Below are 7,253 nucleotides of genomic sequence, written 5' to 3'. Positions count from 1 at the left end.
ATCAGCCAGGCCTGCTGCCGGGAGGGTGAAAAGCATATCAGGGTCCACCATCCAGATGCTGGGCGGGGTCGGCAACAGTGAGAGAAACCTGAAGGGTTCTGGCAGTGAGGATCGATGAGGAACCCCAAAGTCCTTCTTACCCTAGTCAGAGTCCACGTCGTGATAGGGGTCGGTGGATTGGGACTCGCCCCTGGAGCACCTGGCCGCCCATGCCATTGGAGCTGCCGGGGACAGAGGTGTCGGTACCGGGGATACAGCCTTGCGGAGCTCCAGCTCTCTCCTCGCAGGGGTGCAAGGAACTAGAGCGCGGAGGCGCGGGCCAGGTGCGCACGCCTCAGCTCCGCAGCGCGCATGCTCCAAGGAGCAGGAGGGGACTCCACCTGGTTGCGGAGCCGAGACCCACCTCCCCCCGCGGCGGGGGCGGGGTCACCGTGGGTGAGAGGCCCGCGGCGACCCGGTGCTGCAGTGGGCTCAGCCCGGTAGGCTCCAGGGGGTCGAGAGAAGAGAGGGCACGGGCCACTGGGGACCAAAAGCAGCTCCAGCTTTTTCTCCTCCAAATTATTGCTGTCTGACCCGAGGGCTGCTCTGCAGGCTGGGCGTGGCCATCATTTTTGTTGGGGGGAGGACTGGGAAATTGCCCGGCTAGTCCTTCCACACTGGAAGCTGGAACCCCGGTGGGAGCTACTGGGAGCTTTCTCTGGGACACTTGTGCGGGATGTGCTGTGTACTCTGCTAGGCTTGAGGGCTGCCTGGGGATCCGATCCGCCTTCCTGACACCAACTATAGCGGCGGCTGCCCTCTTTACGTCCAGGGATGGTTCTATAAATTCCTATAAATTCTGCCCCAGATTGACCTCCTGGGGGACCTGCCTGCCTTCTCAGTCCCGTGAGGGGCCTTGGCTATGGTGGGTCTTTCAGGGCATTTCGGGATGCTCCTGGGAAGGCCTGGAAGGTGCCATCATTGGGCTCTTTCTCAAGCTGCTCAGGGAGCCCACTCTTTTCCTTGCTTTCAGCCTGCTGAGGCTCTGCTAGGACCTGAGGGGTCACCACGTGCTCTGCAAGAATCCCGAGTTTTGCAGGGGGACTAGGCCTTCCAGGAGGAGGGCAAGTGGAATGCAACTGGGGAACAGCCTGCCTTCCCTAGAGCCCTCACCCATGGACACCTCATCATACTAGTCCAGCTTTTGTTTTAGGGGACTATTGAGGTCACAGAGGCTCAGATGAGTCAGGAGGATATCTCCTACCTGCTTCAGGTGCCTCATCAGCTTCCAGAAACAAATTGGGGTTAGAGCTGCCTTTGATCAGCACTGTGAAACTATTGATGATGAAGAAGATGGCATCGCCAAGGCCTTAGGGGAAGATGTAGCAGTAGCAGCAGGGCCTCTTGAGCCTGAGAAAGCCCACTGAGACTGGTGGCTCCAGCAACTCTACCATTTACCCTAAGAACTCTTCCATGGCCCTTGGAGCCTAGCAGCTGCATGCTTCCTGCCCAGGGTGTGCAGTATCAGTCTGCTGTGGACTTGGGTGGTTAGCTACTGATGTTTGCACCAGGAGTAGCTCAGAGTGGAGGGTGGGGGACACTCTCTTTCTCACAGAAGAAGTTTTAGCACAGATTTTCTCCTTACTTCCATCCCACTTCACTACCTCAAAGCCAATTCTCTCCCTACCTATAGTCATGACAGAGTCTCTGGATTACTTGATAATGCTTTTTTGGGGATCGCTACCATTTACAGGGGTCAAGCTGGGCTCCAAAGAGAAGGAGGTGATCCTACTGTTATGGAAAGTTGTGTATTTAGTCAACAACAAATACACAAAGTAATTAACACAAAGTACTAGTTAGACTGGATCAGTTGGAACTGATGGAGAATTGTAAAGATCCATGCCAAAAACCTATCCTCCCAGCAGCAAGTGGACCCAACTCTGAGATAGTTTAACCAGTCATTTAGCAATGAACTAAACATTGAGGTAGGAACCTCCTTTTGTCTCTGTATTGATAGGCCACCTCATGTCAGGCAAATCATGAGGCTACACCCCATGGCTTTCAAGAAGAATGCATTATTGCCTGAATATTTTTTTTCTTTTCCTATCTTTGAAGAGAATTCAAGAAGTGTTAGCCTGGTTCATATGATATGGATAAACTAGATGTTGCAGCAATGACACAGTATTTAAATTTTGAGAATAGTTCAGTCTCTCAGTATGGAATCTCTCAAGTTAGATGTGGGGAATATAATTTTAGCAATGATTTCAGAGCCCTATAATCACAGGTTTTCAGATCCAGAGATAGTAAGTTCCAAATTTGAAAGTGGCTCTTGCAGCAAGATGGAACTCACTGATGATAACACTGTAGTCAGAACTTAAGGTTTACTATGGCAGTCCAGATCAAGATATTGCAGGATTCTTCAAATGACCTGACATTGCTGTTGGAAGTACAGTACTTTGTCTGAATGCCCAGGGTGATAGGAATAGAGAAGCCCTGGTTGGAATTATAAGTGAGGAGCATAGAAACCTAGCACTGCAGAGGCTCAAACATCACATGGAGACCCATTACATTGTGGTTTACAAAGCAGCAGGTGATGATTTTCTTAAATTTGCTTGTGGTACATCCAAAGAAGTAGCCCAGTTTCTCTTTAAGGAAAAACAAGTCATCATCTGCATCTGAGTTCTCATAACTGATGAAGTAATGGCCTTTCATCATTGAGGGGAAGGAAGATATCTTTTTTTGTTACTTCCCTGGACAGTATAGGCCAATAGGAAATACTTTTGTCTTCTTTGCTCATGAGAAATGAGGACAGAACACATTGAGGAAGCATAAGGATTTTCTGGGTAAAAGATACATTAAACTCTTCAGGAATATAGCAGCTGAAGTTCAGCAATCAATTCTCAGTCCCTCTCATTCCTCTTCTAACCATTATTCCAGTACTACTTCAGCAGTTTGTACTCCTATAAATGTTAAAGACCATATACACCTTTGAGATATTTCCTATGCAGCCTCAATTGAGGACATCTTGGACACTCTTGGGGGAGTTTTCTACAGATACTCAAACTAATGTTATTCACATGGTATTGAATTATCAAGGCCACCCATCAGGAGATGCCTTTATCCAGATGATATCTACAACTAAAGCATTTACAGCTGCACAGAGTGTGATAATAAACCTGTGAAGGACAGACCTGTTGAAGTCTTTTAGTTCTGCTGAGGAGATGAACTTTGTGTTCATGGAATATTGCACATTTTGTTTGTTTTACATTCACCAGTTTATTATATAATAAAACATATGATAAAGGATACAGATGAACAACCAGATGAAGAGGTACATAGAGTACGGTACCAAAGGATCCAAAGCACAGGAACTTCTGTCCCTGTAGAGTTGGGGTGTGCCATTGCCCTGGCATATGAATGTGCTCACCAACCCATAAGCTCTCTATAACTCATACTGATTGAGATTTTTTTATGGAGGCTTCATCAAATAGGCATGATTGATAATTAATGCCATTTATAGTCTAGGGGGGAATGAGAGATAGGGCTGAAAGTCCCAAGATTCTAGTCATGGCTTGGTCTTCCTGGTGACCAGTCCCCATCCAAGAACCCACCAAGAGTCACCTCATTAGAACAAAAGACACTCCAGGATATTCCAAAGAATTTTCCAGAGGATTTAGAAATCCAGTGTTGAATGTTGCTGTAACTCAGAAAATTGCAAAAGACTTAGGAGTTCTGTAGGTCAGAAGTTAGTTAGGCTTGACTATGTAGGATCTCACAAGATCAAAATGGGCTAGCTGGGCTCTTATCTAGAGTTCATTTGTGTGTGTGTGTGTATGATGGTCAAATAGCCAGAGGTGGGGCCAGTGAGCTCCAGACAGACCACTTTGCAAGTGATTACTCCTCACCTTTGGGAGAGATAAATGCTGACTCTATTTTGAAAGCTCCTAACTGCAGCTTCAGCTGTTGTAGTTGAAGGGAACATGGGGACCCTACCTGCATTGGAGCTTTTGCTATCTGCATTCCAGATCCCACTATGCTCTGCCAGGTAAGGCCTGTGGTTGCAGAACTTTTTAATCTTCCTTAGCACAGAAGCTACCTAGACTCTTGGTCCCAAAGAAAACAAATAAACCAAGAAGATGTGGAAGGTGCCATTTCTGTTCTTCGTCTTAGAAAGCACATCACCCTGAATCCTGGTAGGGGTTAGCATGGTCTGGCCAGAAAAATCACATTATGATTTCAGGTATGGAAGATGGCATGGTGACCCTAGGTGCTTGTGAAAAGCCCTATGAATCTGGAGGCTTGATATCTCTGGTACCAACAAGTACAGAGAGGATCTGTCAACTCCAGAGGGAATAGTCCATGACCAAGAGGAAAGTCAAAGTACTAGAACATGGAATGTGGAAACTAGTCACTCCATGGAGAAAGAGGATGTAGGGACACAGACAACAGTTGAGAACGATGGTTTGGTGACAGTGACTTTGGTTGGAATCATAGTTGAGGGTCATTGCATTCATTAGTGGGATCATCATTGCAGTTGAGTGAAAATGTTGGAAGGATACTCTGAAGAGTTAAAGAATTGTGCCACTCTGCTCACATGTTTAAAAAAAGAGTTTCCAATTTTTCCCATCCCTGAGCATGTGGGAAAAATGACTTATAGAAATGCCTGGCCACTCCACTCAAAATCCATGATGATCCCTCCTCTTGCCAATAGTAACCAAAGAAAAGATAATTTGCAAGACTTGTTTCTCTAAGCATTTGTCTTCTGACTTTTTAAAATATATATATTGTAAAAGGTGATTTAAAAGACAAAATACATAGAAAATGGAGAAAAACTATATAAGCTGATTTGTAACTAAAAAAGACAACGTTAGAAACTGTGATCATTCCTTTGCTCTAATCTTTCTGTTATTGTTAAAAGACAAAGGGGATATTTATACCAATGGTATTTGGGTCTAGTGCTATGTCAGTAAGTGGCATACACATTTTGTAATTTCTAATCTGTTAAAATCTACACATTTCAGACTAGTTTACTGTATTTTTAAAGCTTGATTTTATGAGAATACTCAAGTAGAAAGACTAAACTGGATAAAATATAATGACCAATTCTCTTTCACTTTTTTAAATAAGATATTTATTTATTTATTTATTTATTTATTTATTTATTTATTTGTGAGAGACAAATAGAGAGAAAGAGAGAAAGGCGGAGACACAGGCAGAGGGAGAAGCAGGCTCCATGCCAGAAGCCCAATGTGGGACTTGATCCCAGGACCTGAGGATCATTGCCCTGGGCCGAAGGCAGGAACTAAACCGCTGAGCCACCCAGGTGTCCCTGTCTTTCACTTGTTTAGATAAATCATTTCAAAGGCATCCATTTTTAATCCTAAATAGGAAGTTTATACTTTGGAGAAGGCATTTTGTTTCTCACAAGGACACAGGTTTACTTACTGCCTTCTCCAGTGACTTGATGACTTGATGACTTAGTGACTAAAAGTTTGCCCCTATTTGCCACATGCACTTCTTTTGGGTGATGGGGAGGCAGAACTAAGGAGGCAGACTTCTTTCTTTTCTATAGCATAAGTCCTTCAAATTGACTATTTTGTTCTGGAATATGGAGCTCTTTGTCCTATATTCAGAGAATGCTGCTGGACACCCAAAGTTGATGCAGGCTCAAGTGTTCTAGAAAGCAAGAACCACGAAGGTTACCAAACAGAAAGAAACCCTGTGTGTGCCTCTAGTATGAGAAGTAGAACTGATCAGTTTTCTAACATTTACTTCTGCTTCAGAGGATGAATGTAGGAAGCAAAAATAATCTTGCAAATACTAATTTTAAATATATAACTTAAAAATAAAAAATATTCCCAGTTAGGGTACCTGGGTAGCTCAGTTGGTTGAGCATCAACTCTTGATTTTGGCTCAGGTCATGATCTCAGAGCTGTGAGATGAAGTTCAGCTTCAGGCTCTGCACTGGGTATGCAGCCTGCTTAAGATTCTCTCTTTCCCTCTCCCTTTTGCTTATTTATGTGCAGGCACTCTCTCTCTCTCAAATAAATAAATGAAACAGATGAGTATATATATTTTTAAAAGTATATATGTATATATATTTATGTGTGTGTATTTATATAATATGTATTTATATATAAATATGTATAATTATTGATTGGGCCAAGAAAATTGCTAGCTAAAAGTAATTATTAGTGACTTAAAGCTCAAATCTAATATCAGGAGAACTGCTAAGTAGCCCTGTTGGACTTTCCTCACAATGTGGGAAAGAAAAAGTCTGCAACAGGGGTGTCTGGGTGGCTCATTCAGTTAAGTAAGGATCTGCCTCCTGCTCTGGTCATGATCCTAGGGTCCTGGGATCAAGCCCCTCATTGGTCTCCCTGCTCAGCGGGGAGACTGCTTCTCCCTCTGCCCCTCCCCCTGCTTGTGCACATTCTCTCTGTCTCTGTCAAATAAATAAATAAAATCTTTAAAAAAGGAAAAAAATCCACAATGATAAAGTCCTGGAGCTTTAAGTTTCCTAGTCTAAAAGAGGGGACTCCCTTCTTACAAACAGTCCCACTGTTTTCTCCAGCATACAGTGCCTAGGAAGGTTAGCAGCTAGGAGACAGGAGCTGAATTTATCAATCCAGAGTTCTAACCCTAGCTCCACCATGAACAGTGACATCTGGGAGAGGGTAGGGGGGGGCAGATTAGTGTTCTGCTTCCTCAATTTCTTCTTCTGTAAGATACTGGATATAATATTACTTACAGACATGGAGATGCACCCATAGGTAGATGCCTGACATACAGTGAGTCCCAAATAAGTATCTCCTATAATCTAGGTCTTCAGCAGCATAATTCAGACTGCTGAAATATTTTTCTCCTATTAGGAAAACTGGTAAGTGTAGGTTCTTGTTATTTTTTTCTAAGTTCTTTAACTTAGGAATTATAAGTGTTTTGTAGATATACTAATAGTTATTGTGCCAAAAATAGTGTTAATGTTCAAAACAAAAACAATCCAGGTTACTCACTGTCAGATAATGAAATTGCAAATAAGCAAAGGAAGAACACTAAAAGAAACCCTGTGATGTTGGAACAGGTGGGAGGGATTAATGTGCACCTATGTATTAAAAATTAAAACAAAAAAATGATAGATGAATAGAAATAGGGAAGAAGTTACACATGGAAATAAAATATAGATGGATGTGTGTACATGGGTTAGTGTACGTATATATTTGTATATATACACATATTTCTTACCTCTCTCTTAAGTAGGAAGACTAGAAGTGTGG

The 7,253-nt window shown here is 43.3% G+C and overlaps 1 pseudogene; it reads left to right on the top strand.

Annotated features, from left to right (window-relative positions):
• Nucleotides 1-1,674: 1,674 nt before the first annotated feature.
• LOC140636409 (epithelial splicing regulatory protein 1 pseudogene) lies at nucleotides 1,675-3,266 on the top strand (annotated as a pseudogene).
• Nucleotides 3,267-7,253: the final 3,987 nt, after the last annotated feature.

Source organism: Canis lupus, chromosome 7 (assembly GCF_048164855.1).
Source record: "Canis lupus baileyi chromosome 7, mCanLup2.hap1, whole genome shotgun sequence".
NCBI classification, from domain to species: domain Eukaryota; kingdom Metazoa; phylum Chordata; class Mammalia; order Carnivora; family Canidae; genus Canis; species Canis lupus.
The sequence above is the reverse complement of the archived record's forward strand: the minus strand, read 5'-3'. Positions and strand labels throughout refer to the sequence as shown.